Raw genomic sequence first — 18,737 nt, 5'->3', positions numbered from 1 at the left:
CACCAATATCAAAGTTGCACACTGCATATTATGTGTAGTTTCTGACAAAGGCAAAGAGTCTCAAGCTGCACCCTGTCATTCCCTGTTAAAAGTTCGTACCAAAGCAGTTCTGCATGGGGCGAGTGGCGTGACGTACTTACTGCCTTGGGTTAGGCCTCGATGTCCGTACACCTTATACAAGGTAGTTGGTGTTTCAAGGGAAAACTGTGCCTTTGTCAGGCTGCTTCAAAAGTCAACTATCTGCTTGGCATACAGAGATGGCAAGTAGGGGTTCCCAATATACACCCTAAGGAGAGTGTTTCTTCATTGCAGCCCAGGTTCAGTGATGGGAACCACTGGCCATACACCTAAAAGCCCTGCTGGACCTGCGTTCAGGTGGCCTTTAGAAAGCTCAGACATCTAGTTATCCAACGAAGAAAGCAGTGTGTCACCTTTCTCTCTGCATTAAGAGAGATGATCCGGAGGCCCAAGGTCCCTGAATGTTGTGAAGTCGCCCAGGAAGAGAGGTTTGGGACGCAGTGTTTTCCATGGGAGGTGCTGAGGACGCACGAGTCCTAGAAGTCCTGAAAAGCTCACTAGCGTGAAGGCACTACATGCACTACATTTTCATGGGAAATGCTGCACACCTAATCTTGTGGATGCAATACATGGACCTCACTATGAGCCTGCCTGGCAGTGTCGTGTTCCCTTTAGGTATTGGCGCCATTGGGATGCCTCATGCAAGGAACTGCAATCACCCTACTGCTCTCAGGAAAACGCCCTTTTCCTAACAGGGGCATTCCAACACGTAAGACTGGCAGCAGCACTGTATTTCAGGCAGATTTGAGGCTGAAGCTATCGTTCTTTACAGCTGGGACGTGCTACTATTCGCATACGTTCCCAATCCCAAAGTTCAAAACTGCCCAGGTACGTTTAGTTTCCAGTCAGTTAAAAAAGACAGAAGGAGCACTCTGGCAACTTTCCGGTTTAATTTTGAACCAGGGAGTTGTGCAACGTGTGAATGGTCTACGGGACTTAAGACGTTAGGTAGGTTAGGTGTCCTCGCACCTTCTCTAAGCGTAGTAGTGTTTAGGGGAAACTATACATTTTGAAGAATGCATGTTATGTCTAGTTTCTGCGTGGCATAGAGAGAGGTCAGGTAAATATGTGTACCCAGAACGGACACTAAGAAAAGTGTTTTCATTGCAGCTCACACTCTGCACTGAGAGCCACTGGCATTACACCTAAGACCTGCTGGAGATGTGCTCCGCAGGTCTCTTGAATGCTTTGGCCATCTAGCTACCTGGAGAAGAAAGCAGAGGGTTGCCTTTCACCCTGCTGTCAAAGAGGTGATCCGAAGGCCTTAGGGAGTGTAATGCTGCACAGTCAGCCAAGAAGAGTGATCCTGTATGCAGTGTTCTTCCCTGGGACATGGTGAGGATGCAGGTGCCTTAGGAAAAGGATACTAGAGTTCCTGCACTCCTTGCCCAAAAGTAAATGGAAAACATATGCACAGCTCAATTCAGTGATGGAATATCTGAATGATACTTTGAACCTTGTGGAGAGATCTAGCTTTCCCTTTGGCAATGAGGGCTTTGGGATGCCTCCTGCAAGGCACAGAACACATTCTGTTTCTTTAGGAACTCTCTCTTTTCTCCACAAATGAATTGTAGAAGTGAAGACAACACAGGCAGCAACACTATTCCTCAGGAAACTATGAGACTGCAAGTATCCTGCTCTCCAGTGGGGAAAATAGTGCTTTTCCCACTACGTCACCAATATCAAAGTTGCACACTGAATATTACGTGTAGTTTCTGACAAAGTCAAAGAGTCTGAAGCAGCACCCTGTCCTTCCAAGTTAAAATTTCGTACCAAGGCAGCTCTGCATAGGGCGAGTAGCGTGACGTACTTACGGCCGTGGGATAGGCCTCGACCTCCGTACACCTTATAAAAGGCTAGTTGGTGTTTCAGGGGAAAACTGTGCCTTTGTCAGGCTGCTTCGAAAGTCAACTGTCTGCTTGGCATAGAGAGACGGCAAGTAAGGGTTCCCAATATACACCCAAAGGAGAGTGTTTCTTCATTGCAGCCCAGGTTCAGTGATGGGAGCCACTGGCCATACACCTAAAAGCCCTGCTGGACCTGTGTTCATGTGGCCTTTAGAAAGCTTGGACATCTAGCTATCCAACGAAGAAAGCAGTGTGTCACCTTTCTCTCTGCATTAAGAGAGATGATCCGGAGGCCCAAAGTCCCTGCATGTTGTGAAGTCGCCCAGGAAGAGAGGTTCGGGACGCAGTGTTTTCCATGGGAGGTGCTGAGGACGCACGAGTCCTAGAAGTCCTGAAAAGCTCACTAGCGTGAAGGCACTACATGCACTACATTTTCATGGGAAATGCTGCATGCCTAATCTTGTGGATGCAATACATAGACCTCGCTATGTGCCTGCCTGGCAGTGTCGTGTTCCCTTTAGGTATTGGCGCCTTTGGGATGCCTCGTGCAAGGAACTGCAATCACCCTATTGCTCTCAGGAAAACGCCCTTTTCCTAACAGGGGCATTCCAACACGTAAGACTGGCAGCAGCACTGTATTTCAGGCAGCTTTGAGGCTGCAGCAATCCTTCTTTACAGCTGGTAAGTGCTAGTATTCGCATACGTTCCCAATCCCAAATTTCAAAACTGCCCATGTACGTTTAGTTTCCAGTGAGCGAAAGGAGACCGCAGGAGCACTCTGGCACCTTCCCGGATTAACTTTGAACCAGGGAGTTGTGCAACGTGTGAATGGTCTACGGGACTTAAGACGTTAGGTAGGTTATGTGTCCTCGCACCCTCTCTAACCCTAGTAGGTTTCAGGGGAAACTATACACTTTCAAGACTGCATGTAATGTCTAGATTCTGCGTGGTGTAGAGAGAGGTCAGGTAAGTAAGTGTACCCAGAACGGACTCTAAGAAAAGAGTGTTTTCATTGCAACTCACGCTCTGTACTGAGAGCCACTGGCATTACACCTAAGACCTGCTAGAACTGTGTTCCAGAGGTCCCTTGAATGCTTTGGCAATCTAGATATCTGGAGAAGAAAGCAGAGGCTTGCCTTTCACTCTGCTTTCAAAGAGGTGATCCGGAGGCCTAGGGTAGCATAATGCTGTGCAGTCAGCCAAGAAGAGTGATCCTGTACGCAGTGTTCTTTCCTGGCTCACAGTGAGGACGCAGGTGCTGTAGGAAAAGCATACCAGAGATCCTGCACTACTTGCCCAAAAGTAAATGGAAAACCTCTGCACGCCTCAGTTCGTAGATGTAATATCTGAACGATACTTTGAAACTTGTGGAGAGGTCTAGCTTTCCCTTTGGCAATGAGGGCTCTGGGATACCTCCTGGAAGGCACAGTATATGCTCTGTTTCTAGAGGAATTCTCTCTTTTCTCCACAACGGCATTCTAGAAGTGAAGACAACACAGGCAGCAACACTATTCCTCAGGAAACTTTGACGCCGCAAGTATCCTGCTCTCCAGTGGGGATGATAGTGCTTTTCTCACTAGGTCACCAATATCAAAGTTGCACACTGCATATTACGTGTAGTTTCTGAGAAAGGCAAAGAGTCTCAAGCAGCACCCTGTCCTTCCCAGTTAAAATTTCGTACCAAGGCAGTTCTGCATGGGGCTAGTAGCATGACGTATTTTCTGCCTTGTGATAAGCCTAGACGTCCTTGTCCCTTACAAAGGCTAGTGGGTGTTTCAGAGGAAAACTCTCCATTTGTCAGACTGCATTGAAAGTCGACTGTCTGCTTGGCATACAGAGACGGAAGGTAAGGTTCCCAGTGTGAACACTATGCAGAGTGTTCTTTCATTGCAGTCCTGGTTCAGCACTGGGAGCCACTGTCCTTACACGTAAAAGACCTGCTAGAGCTGTGTATGGGTTGACTTTGGAAAGCTCGGCCATCTATCCATGCAATGAAGAAAGCAGTGCGTCGCCATTCACTCCTCATTCAGAGAGACGATCCGGAGAGGTCCTAGGTCCCTGAATGTTTTTAGGTAGCCCAAGAAGAGAGATTCAGGATGCAGTGTTCTTCCATGGGAAGTGGTGAGGACGTGGAAGTCCTAGGATTCCTGAAAAGCACACTAGCTTGAAGGCGCTACTTAGACTACGTTTTCATGGAAAATGCTCCATGCCTAATCTTGTGGATGTAATGCATGGACCTTACTATGTGCTTGGCTGGCAATGTCGTTTTCCCTTTAGGTATTGGCACCTTTGGGCTGCCTCATGCAAGGAACTGGAACCACCCTATTGCTCACAGGAAAACGCCCCTTTTCTAAGAGGTGCATTCCAGGACAAAAGACTGGCAGCAGCACTATATTTCAGACAGCTTTGAGGCTGTAGTGATCCTTCTTTACAGCTGGGAAGTGCTACTATTCGCATACATTGCCAATCCCAAAGTTCAACACTGCCCAAGTACGTGTAGTTTCTAACGAGCGTAAAGAGACCCAAGGAGCACTCTGGCAACTTCCCGGATTAATTTTGAACCAGGGAGTTGTGCAAAGTGTGAATGGTCTATGGGACTTAAGGCTTTAGGTAGGTTACGTGTCCTCGCACCTTCTCTAAGCATAGTAGTGTTCAGGAGATACTATATATTTTCAAGACAGCATGTAATGTCGAGTTTCTGCGTGGTGTAGAGAGAGGTCAGGTAAGTAATTGTACTCAGAATGGACACTAAGAAAAGACTGTTTTCATTGCAGCTCACGCTCTGCACTGAGAGCCACTGGCATTACACCTAACACTCGCTACAGCTGTGTTCAGGAGGTCTCTTGAATTCTTTGGACATCTACCTGGAGAAGAAAGCAGAGGGTTGCCTTTCACTTTGCTTTCAAAGAGGTGATCCGGAGGCCCTAGGTAGTGTCCTGCTGCGCAGTCAGCCAAGAACAGTGATCCTGTACGCAGTGTTCTCCCATGGGAACTGGTGAGGATGCAGGGCCCGTAGGAAAAGCATACTAGCGTTCTTGAACTACTTGCCCAAAAGTAAATGGAAAACCTCTGCACGTCTCAATTCGTGAATGGAATATCTGAACGATACTTTGAAACTTGTGGAGAGGTTTAGGTTTCCCTTTGGCAATTAGCCCTCTGGGATGCCTCCTGCAAGGCACAGGACACACTCTATTTCTCTAGGAACTCTCTCTTTTCTCCTACATAGGCATTCCAGCTGTGAAGAGAAGACAGGGAACGACACTGTTTCTCAGGTAACTATGACGATGCAAGTATCCTGCTCCCCTGTAGGGAAAATAGTGCTTTTCTCACTAGGTCACCAATATCCAAGTTGCACACTGCATATTACGTGTAGTTTCTGACAAAGGCAGAGTCTCAAGCAGCACCCTGTCCTTCCCTGTTAAAACTTGGTACCAAGGTCCTGCATGGGGCGAGTGGCGTGACAACTTACTGCCCTACGTTAGGCCTCAACGTTTGTACACCTTATAAAAGGCTAGTCGGTGTTTCAGGGGGAAACTGTGCCTTTGTCAGGCTGCTTCGAATGTCAACTGTCTGCTTGGCATAGAGAGATGGCAAGTAAGTGTTCCCAACATGAACCCTAAGGAGAGTGTTTCTTCATTGCAGCCCTGGTTCATTGCTGGGCCCCTCTGGCCCCTCATGAGGCCGTACACCTAAAAGACCTGCTGGGCCTGTGTTCGGGAAGATTTTAGAAGGCTCGGACATCTAGCTACCTGATGAAGAAAACAGCGTGTCGCCTTTCACTCCACATTAAGAGAGATGATCCAGAGGCCCAGGATCCCTGAATGTTGTTAAGGCCCAGGAAGAGACATTCGGGTCGCAGTGTTCTACCATGTGAAGTGCTGAGGACGTGAGTGTCCTAAGATTACTGAAATGCCCACTAACGTATAGACACTACATGGACTACTTTTTCATGGGGAATGCTGCATGCCTTACCTTGTGAATGCAATACCTGGATCTTGCTATGAGCCTGGCTGGCAGTCTCGTTTTCCCTTTAGGTACTGGCGCCTTTGGGATGCCTCATGCAAGGAACTGGAAGCACCCTATTGCTTTCAGCAAAACGCCCTTTTCTTAGGAGAGGCATTCCAGGAAGCAACAGAAAACTGGCAGCAGCACTGTATTTTAGGCAGCTTTGTGGCTGCAATGATTTCTTTCCCGGTGGGAAGTACTACTTTTCTCATAAGGTCCCAATCCCAACGGGGAACTCTGCCCAAGTACTTGTAGTTTCCAATGAGCAAGGAGAGACTGAAGGAGCTCTCTGGCACCTGCCTGGAATAAGTTTGTAACCAGGGAATTCTGTATTGTGTGAATGGCCTACGTGCCAATGTGCTAGGTAAGTCTACGTGTCCTCGCACCTTCCTAAACCCTAGGATTGTTCAGGGAGAAACTGTTCATTTTCAACGTGGCATCTCATGTCAAGTTTCTCATTGGCATAGGGAGTAGTCAATTATGTAAGTGTATCCAGAATGAACACTAAGCAAAGAGTGTTTTCATTGCAGCTCATTCTCAGCACCTAGAGCATCAATCATTACACCTAAGACCTGGTGGAACTGTGTTCGGGAGGTCTCTTGGAAGCTTTTGCCATCTAGCTATCTGGAGAAGAAAGGAATGGGTTGCCTTTCACTCTGCTTTCAAAGAGATGATCCGGAGTGCCTAGGAAGTGAGATACCGCTCAGTAGGCCAAGAAGACTCATCCACTACGCAGTACTCTTCCATGGGAATTGGTGAAGACGCAGGAGTCTTTAGGAAATGCATACCAGCATTAATGCACTACTTTTCTTAAGGGTTCATGGAAAACCTCTGCACGCATCAATTCGTGGATGGAATACCTGATCGTTACTTTGTTACCTTGATGACAGGTCTAGTGTTCCCTTTGTGTACAGAGGGCTCTGGGATGCCTCCTGCAAGGCAAGGAAACAATCTGTTTCTCTAAGAACCCTCCCTTTTCCTCACATAGGCATTCTAGCTGTGAAGAGAAGACAGGCAACAACACTGTTTCTCAGGCAACTTTGAAGCCTCAAGTATCCTGCTTTTCAGTGGGGGAAAATAGTGCTTTTCTCAATAGGTCACCAGTATCAAACTTGAACACAACGTATTATGTGTAGTTTCTGACAAAGGCGAAGAGAATCCAGCAACACCCTCTCCGTCCCTGATAAAAGTTTTGTACCAAGACAGTTCTGCATGGGGAAGTGCCGTGATGGGCTTACAACCCTAAGTTATGCCTAGACGTCCTTGCACCCTACAAAAGGCAAGTTTGTGTTTCAGGTGAAAACTCCCTTTGCCCAGTTGCACCGAAAGTTGACTTTCTGCTTGGCCTAGAGAGATGGCAGGTAAGGGTTTCCAAAGTGAACCCTAAGTAGAGTGTTTTTTCATTGCAGCGCTGGTTCACTGCTGGGAGCCACAGGCCTTACAACTAATAGACCTGCTACAGCTGTGTTCAGGAGGACTTTGGAAAGCTCGGCCATCTAACTATGCAATGAAGAAAGCAGTGCTTAGCCTTTCACCTCATTCAGAGGGATGATCTGGAGTCCCTAGGTCCCTGAATGCTGTTAGATCGCCCAAGAAGGGACATTAGGGGTTTAGTGTTCGTCTATGGGATGTGCTGAGGATGTGGGAATCCTAGGAATCCTGAAAAGCACACTAGCATGAAGGCAGTATTTGGACTACATTTTCATGGAAAATGTGAATTCAATGCCTAGACCTTACTTTGAGGCTGGTGGGCAGTGTCATTATCCCTTAGGTAAAGGGGGCTCCTTGATGCCTCAGGTAAGGAAGTGTAAACACCCTGTTTCTCTCAAGAAAACTCCCCTTCCTAAAAGGGCGTTCCAACACGCAACAGAAGACTGGCAACAGCACTGTATTTCAGGCAGCTTTGAGGCTGCAACAATCCTTCTTTCCAGCTGGGAAGTACTACTTTTCTCATAAGTTCCAAATCTCAAATTTGAACACTGCCCAAATACGTGTAGTTTCCAAAGAGGCAAAAGAGACCGAAGGAGCATTCTGGAGCCTTCCTGGAATAATTTTGTACCCAGAGAGTTCTGCATTGTGTGAATGGCCTATGTGACTTAATGCGCTAGGTAGCTCTCCGTGTCCTGGCGCCTTTCCAAAGCCTTGAAGTGTTCGGGGGAAACTGTAAATTTTCAAGGCTTCAGGTAAGATCGAGTTTCTGCATGACATAGAGAGAGGTCAGGTAAGTAAGTGTACCCAGAATGGACACTAGGCAAAGAGTGTTTTCATTGCAGCTCACGCTCTGCACTGAGAGCCACAGGCATTACACCTAAGACCGGCTAGAGCTGTGTTTGAGAGGTCTCTTGAATGCTTTGGGCATCGAGTTATCTAGAGAAGAGAGCAGTGAGTTGCCTTTCACTCTGCTTTCAAAGAGGTGATCCGGATGACCTAGGTAGCATAATGCTGCACAGTCAGCCAAGAAGAGTGATCCTGTATGCAGTGTTCTTCCGTGGGACATGGTGAGGACGCAGGTGTTGTAGGAAAAGCATACTAGCGTTCATGCACTACTTGCCCAAGAGTACATGGAAAACCTCTGCACACGTCAATTCGTGGATGGAATACCTGAACGTTACTTTGTTACCTTGTGGACAGGCCTAGATTTTCCTATGTGTAAATAGGGCTCTGTGATGCCTCCTGCAAGGCACAGGAAACACTCTGTTTCTCTAGGACGTCTCCCTCTTCCTCACATAGGCATTCTAGCTGTGAAGAGAGGACAGGCAACAGCACTGTTTGTCAGGCAACTTTGAGGTCGCAAGTATCCTGCTTTCTAGTGAGGAAAATAGTGCTTTTCTCATTAGGTCACCAATATCAAACTTGAACACAGCATATTATATGTAGTTTCTGAAAAAGGCAAAGAGACTCCAGCAGCACCCTGGCCGTCCCTGATAAAACTTTTGTACCAAGGCAGTTCTGTCTGGGGTGAGTGGCATGCTGGACTTACTGCCCTAGGGTAGGCCTAGACGTCCTTGCATCCTACAAAAGGCTAGTTGGTGATTCAGGGGAAAAGTCTCCTTTTGTCACGATGCATCAAAAGTCGACTCTCTGCTTGGCATAGAGAGATGGCAGGTAAGGTTTCCCAATATGAACCCTTAGTACAGTGTTTTTTCATTGCAGGCCTGGTTCAGCACTGGGAGCCACTGGCCTAACACCTAAAAGACCTAGAACTGTGTTCAGGAGGAATTTGGAAAGCTTGGTCATCTAGCTATGCAACAAAGTAAGCAGTGCGTCACCTTTCACTCCTCATTAAGAGAGATGATCCGGAGGCCCTAGGTCCCTGAATATTGTTAGGTCACCCAAGAAGAGACATTCAGGGTGCAGTGTTCTTCCATGGGAAGTGCTGAGGACCTGGGAATCCTAGCAGTCCTGAAATGCCCCCTAGCGTGAAGGCACTACATGGACCAGATTTTCATGGAAAATTCTACATGCCTAAGTTTGTGAATGCAATACCTGGACCTTACTATGAGCCTGGCAGGCAGTCTCGTTTTCCCTTTAGGTAATGGCGGCTCTGGGATGCCTCATGCAAGGAAGTGGAAGCACCCTATTTCTCTCAGGAAAACTCCCCGTTCCTCCAAGTGGTATTCCAGCACACAAGAGAAGACCGGCAACAGCACTGTATTTCAGGTAGCTTTGAAGCTGCAACGATCCTTCTTTTCAGCTGGGAAGTACTACTTTTCTTATAATTCCCAGTCTCAAATTGAACACTGCCCAATTACGTGTAGTTTCCAATGAATGAAAGGAGACATAAGGAGCAGTCTGTCACCTTCCTGGAATTATTTTGTACCCAGGGAGTCCTGCATTGTGTGAATGGTCTACCCTACTTAATGCGCTAAGTAGGTCTATGTGTCATGGCACCTTCCCAAATCCTGGTAGTGTTCAGAGGGAAAATGTACATTTTAAAGGCTGCATCTAATGTCGAGTTTCTGCTTGGCTTATAGGGAATCAGGTAAGTGTACCCAGAATGAACACTAAGCAAAGAGTGTTTTCATTGCAGCTCAGGCCCAACACAGGGCCACTGTCAATACACCTACGACCTGCTAGAACTGTGTTCAGGAGGACTCTTGAAAACTTTGGCCATCTAACTATCCAGTGGGTTGCCTTTCACTCTGCTTTCAAAGAGATGATCTGGAGGCCCTATGTAGCGCAATGCTGCTCAGTCGACCAAGAAGAGTCATTCGGTACTCCGTGTTCTTCCATGGGATATGATGAGGATGCAGGAATCCTAGGAAAAGCATACTAGCGTTAGTGCACTACTTTGCCTAAGGGTTCATGGAAAACCTCTGCACGTGTCAATTCGTAGATGGAATACCTGAATGTCCATTTGAGCCTTGTGGACAGTGTAATTTTCCCTTTGTGTAAAGAGGGCTTTGGGATGCCTCCTGCTACGTATAGGAAACACTATTTCTCTAGGAAACCTCCCCTTTCCTCACATAGGCATTCTATCTTTGAAGAAAAGACAGGCAACAACACTTTCTCCGGCCACTTTGAGGCCACATGTATCCTGCTTTCCAGTTGGGAAAATAATGCTTTTCTCATGTCACCCATATCTAACTTGAACACAGCTCATTATGTGTAGTTTCTGACAAAGGCAAAGAGACTCAAGCCGCACCCTGGTCCTTCCCTGATAAAACTTTTGTAGAAAGGCAGTTCTGCATGGGGTGATGGGTGTGACGGACTTACTGGCCTAGGTTAGGCCTAGACGTCCTTGCAGCTTACAAAAGGCTAGTTGGTGTTTCAGGGGAAAACTGTCCCTTTGTTAGGCTGCATCTAAAGTCGACTCTCTGTTTGGCATAGAGAGACGGCAGGTAAGTGTTCACAGTATGAACCCTAAGCAGAGTGTTTTTCATTGCAGCCCTGGTGCAGGACTGGGAGCCACTGGCCTTACACCTAAAAGACCTGCTAGAACTGTGTTTGGGAGGACTTTGGAAAGCGCAGCCATCTAGCTATGCAATGAAGAAAGCAGTGCGTCACCTTTCACTCCTCATTCAGAGAGATGAACCAGAGGTCCTCGGTCACTGAATGTTATTAGATCACCCAAGAAGAGATATTCGGGACGCAGTGTTCTTCCATGGGAAGTGGTGAGGACGTGGGAGTCCTAGGATTCCTGAAAAGCACACTAGCGTGAAGGCACTACTTTGACTAAATTTTCATGGAAAATGCTGTATGCCTAACCTTGTGGAAGCAATACCTGGACCTTATTTTAGCCTGGAGGGCAGTGTCGTTCTCCCTTTAAGGGTTCTCTGGGGTGCTTCATGCAAGGAAGTGTAAACACCCTATTTCTCTCAGGAAAACTCACCTTTCCTACAAGAGGCATTCCAGCACGCAAGAGAAGAGTGACAACAACACTGTATTTAAGGCAGCTGTGAGGCTGCAACAATCCTTCTTTCCAGTTGGGAAGTATGTCTTTTCTCATAAGGTCCTAATTGAAAGTTGAGCACTGCCCAAGTACGTGTAGTTTCCAACGAATGAAAAGAGACCCAAGGAGCACTCTGGCACATTCCCAGAATAATTTTGTACCCAGGGAGTTCTGCATTGTGTGAATGGCCTATGCAACATAATGCACTACATAGGTCTACGTGTCCTTGCACCTTCCTAAAGCATAGTAGTGTTCAGGGGAAAACTGTACATTTTCGAGGCTGCATCTAATGTGAGTTTCTCCTTGGCATAGAGGGACGTGCAGCAGGTGGTTAATGGTTGGAGATATCTACGAATTATCTGGATCCACGGAGGTCCATACAACTCTGCTCTGCTCTGTGTTCCATAGTAAAAGTGATCTTAATGTCTTTCAGAGTGTTGGGACAGGCTTGTTCACACTGAGCGGACTTTTGTGCTCTTCCGTGTTTTAGTGTACTCGGGAATACCTAGAGAGACCCAGAAAGTAGGCGTTCCCTGGATCAGGTGAACTGAAAAATGTTCCACCTTATTGGCTCTAATACTTAGTGTCTTAAGGAAAGTTCCTGTCTCCCAAGGATTTCTGTGGCTGAACTTGTAATTGTGCTCCACACAGCACTATTCGACAAGAGAATGGTAGCAAAGGCCTTTTGCTTGTTGCCGAGTGAAGAGTTTCTAGGACTATGAAAGAATCCTCAGAAACTACCCTAGTGATGAAACACTCACAGTGCCATCCCGGCCTTCTCGGGAATGAGGACTACACTTGATGCAATGACTGTAGCGACTGTTGTGCTAAACTCCTATTGATGGGCTGTTGGTAAGTGCTCCTGTCAGTGTGATGCCAGGTCCACTTGCTAAAGACAAGGGGGAATCACAGACTCTTAGATGGTAATTTGGATCTTTGGAGGCCTATATGAGAAGGACAAGAGGCTTGATCCCTAGGGCGAGGATATGAACAGCATAGTGTGTTTTTCAAAGGGGAAAGACATTTCTGAGAACGGTTATTGACTTATTCCAGGAACGTGGAACACTAGCATAAGAGGAATGGCCTCAGAAATTGAAAAGTCTAAGTTTCAAACTAGGCACAGGAAGGACACAGGAGGCACAGTGTTGGTTAAGAGTGCATATTTCGGGCCCATGGTAGGCCACTGTAAACTGTATGAGGGACTTCTACTACTGCCATCACCACACCTCAGAGTTTAGCTGCCTTAAGCAATGTGTTCCAAGGGTACTTTGCAGTGAAAGCCATACAGAAGGGCAGGGGAAGGCAGGTGTCTCATTAGTAGCAGTAGGTGTCTCTTTCAAGCGACACCATTGCAATGTCATGGACAGTGATTTTTCTACCTTGGAATCTCATGGAGAAACGTGCAGCAGGCAGTGAATGGTGGAGACAGCTTCAGGATTTCTGACTTCATGGAGGTACGCACAACTGTGATCAGCTCTGTGTTCCAAAGTGAAAGTGGTCTGTCTCAATGTCTCTCAGTGTGTTGGGACAGGCTTGTTCACACTAAGTGGAATTTTGTGATCTTTCATGTTTTAGTGTACTCGTGAATACCTAGATAGGCACCAAAAAGTGGGGATTCTCTGCATCATGTCAAACCAAAAAGTGTTCCACCTTCTTTGCTCTACTCCTTAGTGTCTTAAGGAAAGGTCCTGTCTCCAGAGGGTACCCCTGGGTGAACTTGTATTTCTGCTCCACACAGCAGGATTTGACAAGAGAATGTTAGACAAGACCTTTTAGTTGCTGCTGAGTGAAGAGATTCAAGGACTATACAAGGGTTGTCAGAAACCGCACTCGTGAAGAAACATACACAGTGCCATCATGGACTTCTCGGGTAGGAGGTCTACACTTGCTGCAGCAACTGTAGTGACTGTTGTCCTAAACATCTATTGATGGTCTGTTGGTAATTGCTCCAGTGAAGGTGGGGCCACGCCCACTTGCTAAATACAAGGGGGAATCACAGGCTCTTAGACAGTAATTTGGAGCCTCGAAGAGTATATGGGAAGGACATGAGGCTTGAACCTTAGGGAGAGTGTATGCTCAACAATATGTGCTTTTCATAGGGAAAGACATTCCTGACTTCTGAGACCTGTTATTGACTTTTTCAAGAAACGTGGAGCACTAGCATAAGAGGAATGGCCTCGAGAGAGGAAAAGTCCACGTTTCACTAGGCACAGGGAGGACACTGGAGAAACAGTGTTGGTTCTGAGTACATAGTCTTGGGCCCAAGGTATGGCTGCTGGTAAATTGTTTGAGAGACTTCTACTACTGGAGTCTCCACACTTCAGACTTTAGGTGCCTTAAGCACTTTCTTCAAAGGGTACCTTGCATTGAAAGGCTTTCAGAAAGGCATGGGAAGGCAGGTGTCTCATTAGTAACAGTAGGTGTCTCTTGCAACTAACACCAGGGAAATGCCATGCACAGGGATTTTTCTCCGTGGGAATCTCATGGAGAACCGTGCTGCAGGTGGAGAATTGTTGGAGACAGCTGCAAGATTTCTGGATCCACGGAGGTAAGCAGAACTCTACTCAGCTCTGTGTTCCAAAGTAAACGTGTTCTCTATGTTTTTCAGAGTATTGGGACAGGCTTGTTCACAATAAGTGAACTTTTGTGCTCTTTCATGTTTTTGTATATCGGGAATACCTAGAGAGGCACTAGAATATAGGGGTTCCCTGACGCAAGTCAAACTGAAAAAAGTTCTACCCTTTGCCTCTAGTGCATAGTGTTTTGTTTTGTTTTGTTTGTTTTTATTTTATGGCTGTGTTGGGTCTCCGTTTCTGTGTGAGGGCTCTCTCTAGTTGTGGCAAGCAGGAGCCACTCTTCATCGCCGTGCGCGGGCCTCTCACTATCGCGGCCTCTCCTGTTGTGGAGCACAGGCTCCAGACGCGCAGGCTCAGTAATTGTGGCTCACGGGCCCAGTTGCTCCATGGCATGTGGGATCTTCCCAGACCAGGGCTCGAACCTGTCTGCCCTGCATTGGCAGGCAGATTCTCAACGACTGTGCCACCAGGGAAGCCCTAGTGCGTAGTGTTTTAAGGAAAGGTCCAGTCACCCGAGATTTCCCCATGGTGAGCTTGTGGTTCTGCTCCACACAGCAGGATTTGATGAGAGAATGGTAGCCAAGAACTTTTACTTGCTGCCGATTGAAGAGATTCCAGGACAAGAGTCCTCAGAAACCGCCCTTGTGAAGAAACACACATGGTGCCATTCCAGCCTTCTCGTGAAGGAGAAGTACACTTGCTGTGGCAGTAGTGACTGTTGTCCTAAAATGCTATGGATGGGCTGTTGGTATTTGCTCCCGTGAATGTGATGCCAGACCCACCTGCTAAAGACATGGGGTAATCACAGGTCTTCGACAGTAATTTGGAACCTGGGAGGCCTCTATGGGAAGGATATGAGGCTTTCCCCTAAGGCAAGTGTACGATCAGCAAAGTGTGCTTTTCAAAGGAGAAACACATTCCTGACTTCCAAGACGTTTTATTGACCTTTTACAGAAACGTGGAACACTAGCCTAATGGAATGGCTTCTGGAGAGGAAAAGTCCAAGTTTCTCACTAGGAACAGGAAGGACACTGGAGACACATTGTTGGTTCCAGGTACCTAGTTTTGGGCCCAAGGTATGGCTGCTGGTAAATTGTTTGAGGGATTGTATTACTGCCACCTCCACACCTCATACTTTGGCTGCATAAAGCACTTTGTTCCAAGGGCACTTTGCAGTGAAAGCCGTACAGAGGGCATGGGAAGGCAGGTGTCTAATTAGTAACAGTAGGTGTCTCTTTCAACCGAAACCAGGGCAATGCCATGCACAGTGATTTTTCTCCATGGGAATCTCATGGAGAAATGTGCAGCAGGCGAAGAATGTTTGGAGACAGCTGCAAGTTTTCTAGATCCACAGATATATACACAACTGTGCTCAGCTCTGTGTCTAAAAGTGTACTCAATATCTTTCAGAGTGTTGGGGCAGGCATGTTCACACTAAGCAGACTTTTGTACTCTTACATGTTTTATTGTACTAGGGAATAGCTAGAGAGGCACCAGAAAGTAGGGGTTCCCTGCAGCAGGTGGAACCAAAAGAAGTTCGACCCTCTTGCTTCTAGTGCTTGGCGTCTTAAGGAAAGTTCCTGTCTCCCGAGGTTCCCCTGGGTGAACTCTTTGTTCTGCTGCACTCAGCAGGATTCGACAAGAGAATGGTAGCCAAGACATTTTACCTACTACCGAGTGAAGAGATTCTAGGACTAAACTGGAGTCATCAGAAACCGCCCTCTTGAAGAAACACACGCAGTGCCATCCCGGTCTACTCGGGAAGGAGGACGTCACTTACTGTGGCTACGGATGTGATGGTTGACCAAAACTTCTATTGATGGACTCTGGTAATTGCTCCTGTGGATGTGATGCCAGGCCCACTTGCTAAAGACAAGGGGCAATCATAGGCTCTAAGATGGTAATTGGGAGCCTGGGTGCCCTAAATGGGAAGGACATGATTCTTGATCCCTAGGAGGAGGGTACGCTGAGCCAAGTGTCCTCTTCAAACGGGAAAGACATTCCTGACTTCAGAGACCTGTTATTAACTCTTTCCAGAAACGTGGACCACTAGCATAAGAGGAATGGCCTCAGAAGAGGAAAAGTCCACGTTTCTCACTAGGCACAGGAAGGAGACTGGAGACTCAGTGTTGGTTCTGAGTCTATAGTTTCAGACCCAAGTTACAGCTGCTGGTACATTGTTTGAGGGATTGTACTACTGCTATCTCCACACATCAGAATTTAGCTACCTTATGCACTTTTGTTTCAAGAGCACCTTGCAGTGAAAGCCATTCAGAAGGGCATGGGAAGGCAGGTGTCTCATTAGTACCATTTGCTGTCTCTTAGAACTGACACCAGGGCTGTGTCATGCACAGTGATTTTTCTCCCTGAAATCTCATGGAGAAATGTGCAGCAGGTGGAGAATGTTTGGAGACAGCTGCAAGATTTCTGGATCCACGGAGATATGCACAACTGTGCTCAGCTCTTTGTCCCAAAGTAAAAGTGTACTCAATGTCTTTCAGAGTGTCGGGACAGGCATGTTCACACTAAGTGGACTTTTGTACTCTTACATGTTTTATTGTACTCGGGAATACCTAGAGAGGCACCAGAAAGTAGGTGTTCCCTGCAGCGGGTGGAACCAAAAAAAGTTTGACCCTCTTGCTTCTAGTGCTTAGCGTCTTAAGGAAAGTTCCTGTCTCCTGAGGGTTCCCCTGGTGAACTCTTGGTTCTGCTGCACTCAGCAGGATTCGACAAGAGAATGATAGCCAAGATAGTTTATCTACTACCGAGTGAAGAGATTCTAGGACTATACTAGTGTCATCAGAAACCGCCCTCTTGAAGAAACCCACGGAGTGCCATCCTGGTCTACTCGGGAAGGTGGACGGCACTTCCTGTGGCTACGGTAGTGATGGTTGACCTAAACGTCTATTGATGGGCTGTTGATAATAGCTCCTGTGGATGTGATGCAAGGCCCACTTGCTAAAGACAAGGGGCAATCACAGGCTTTAAGACGGTAATTTGGAACCTGGGTGGCCTAAAGGGGAAAGACATGATTCTTGATCCCTAGGGGGAGGGTACACTCAGCAAAATGTCTTTTCAAGTGGGAAAGACATTCCTGACTCCTGAGACCTGTTATTGACTCTTTAGAAACGTGGAACACTAGCATAAGAGGAATGGCTTCAGAAGAGGGAAAGTCCCCATTTCTCACTAGGCACAGGAAGGAGACTGGAAACACGGTGTTGGTTCCTCATTTTTAGTTTTGGACCCAAGTTACGGCTGCTGGTAAACTGTTTGAGGGACCTGTACTACTGCCATCACCACACCTTAGAGTTTAGGTGCCTTAGGCACTTTGTTGCAAGGGCACCTTGCACAGAAAGCTGTTCAGAAGGGCATGGGAATGCAGGTGTCGCATTAGTACCAGTAGCTGTCTCTTTCATCTGACACAAGGACAATGTCATGCACAGTGATTTTTCTCCCTGGGAATCTCATGGAGAAACGTGTAGCAGGCATTGAATGGTTGAAGACATCTGGAAGTTTTCTGGATCCACATACTTACGCACAACTGTGCTCAGCTCTGTGTCCCAAAGTAAAAGTGCACTCAATGTCTTTCAGACTATCGGGACAGGCATGTTTACACTAATCAGACTTTTGTACTCTTAAATGTTTTATTGTACTCGTGAATACCTAGAGAGGCACCAGAAAGTGGGTGTTCCCTGCAGCAGGTGGAACCAAAAAAAGTTTGACCCTCTTGCTTCTAGTGCTTAGCGTCTTAAGGAAAGTTCTTGTCTCCCGAGGGTTCCCCTGGGTGAACTCTTGGTTCTGCTGCACTCAGCAGCGTTTGACAAGAGTATGGTAGCCAAGACATTTTACCTACTACCGAGTGAAGAGATTGTAGGACTAAACTAGAGTCATTAGAAACCGCACTGTTGTAGAAACCCATGCAGTGCCATCCCGGTCTACTCGGGAAGGAGGACGTCACTTTCCATGGCTACGGTACTGACGGTTGACCTAAACTTCTATTGAAGGGTTGTTGGTAATTGCACCGTGAGAGCAATGCCAGGCCCACTTACTAAAGCCAAGGTGCAATCAGAGGCTCTAAGATAGTAATTTGGAGCCTGGGTGGCCTATATGGGAAGGACATGATTCTTGATCCCTAGGGGGAGGGTACACTCAGCAAAGTGTCCTTTTCAAATGGAAATACATTCCTGACTCCTGAGACCTGTTATTTACCCTTTCCAGAAATGTGGAACACTAGCTTAAGAGGAATGGCCTCAGAAGAGGAAAAGTCAACGTTTCTCACTAGGCACAGGAAGGAGACGGGAGACTCAGTGTTGGTTCCGCATCTGTAGTTTCGGGCATGAGTTACGGCTGCTTTTAAACTGTTTGAAGGACTTGTACTACAGCCATTTCTACACCTTAGAGTTTAGATGCCTTAAGCACTTTGTTCAAAGGGCACCTTGCAGAGAAAGCCATTGAGAAGGGCATTGGAATGCAGGTGTTGCATTAGTACCATTAGCTGTCTCTTTCATCCAACACAAGGACAATGTCATGCGCAGTGGTTTTTTTTCCCTGGGAATCTCATTGAGAAACGTGCAACAGGCATTGAATGGTTGAAGACATCTGCAAGATTTCAGGATCCACGTTGTTACACACAACTGAGCTCATCTCTGTGTCGGAAAGTTAACGTATACTCAATGTCTTTCAGATTGTTGGGATAGGCATGTTCACACTAGCGGAGTTTTGTACTCATATGTTTTACTGTACTAGGGAATACCAAGAGAGGCACCAGAAAGGAGGTGTTCCCTGCAGCAGGTGGAACCAAAAAAAGTTCAACCCTCTTGCTTCTAGTGCTTAGCATCT

This window comes from Balaenoptera ricei, chromosome 13 (assembly GCF_028023285.1).
Source record: "Balaenoptera ricei isolate mBalRic1 chromosome 13, mBalRic1.hap2, whole genome shotgun sequence".
NCBI lineage: Eukaryota > Metazoa > Chordata > Mammalia > Artiodactyla > Balaenopteridae > Balaenoptera > Balaenoptera ricei.
The sequence above is the reverse complement of the archived record's forward strand: the minus strand, read 5'-3'. Positions refer to the sequence as shown.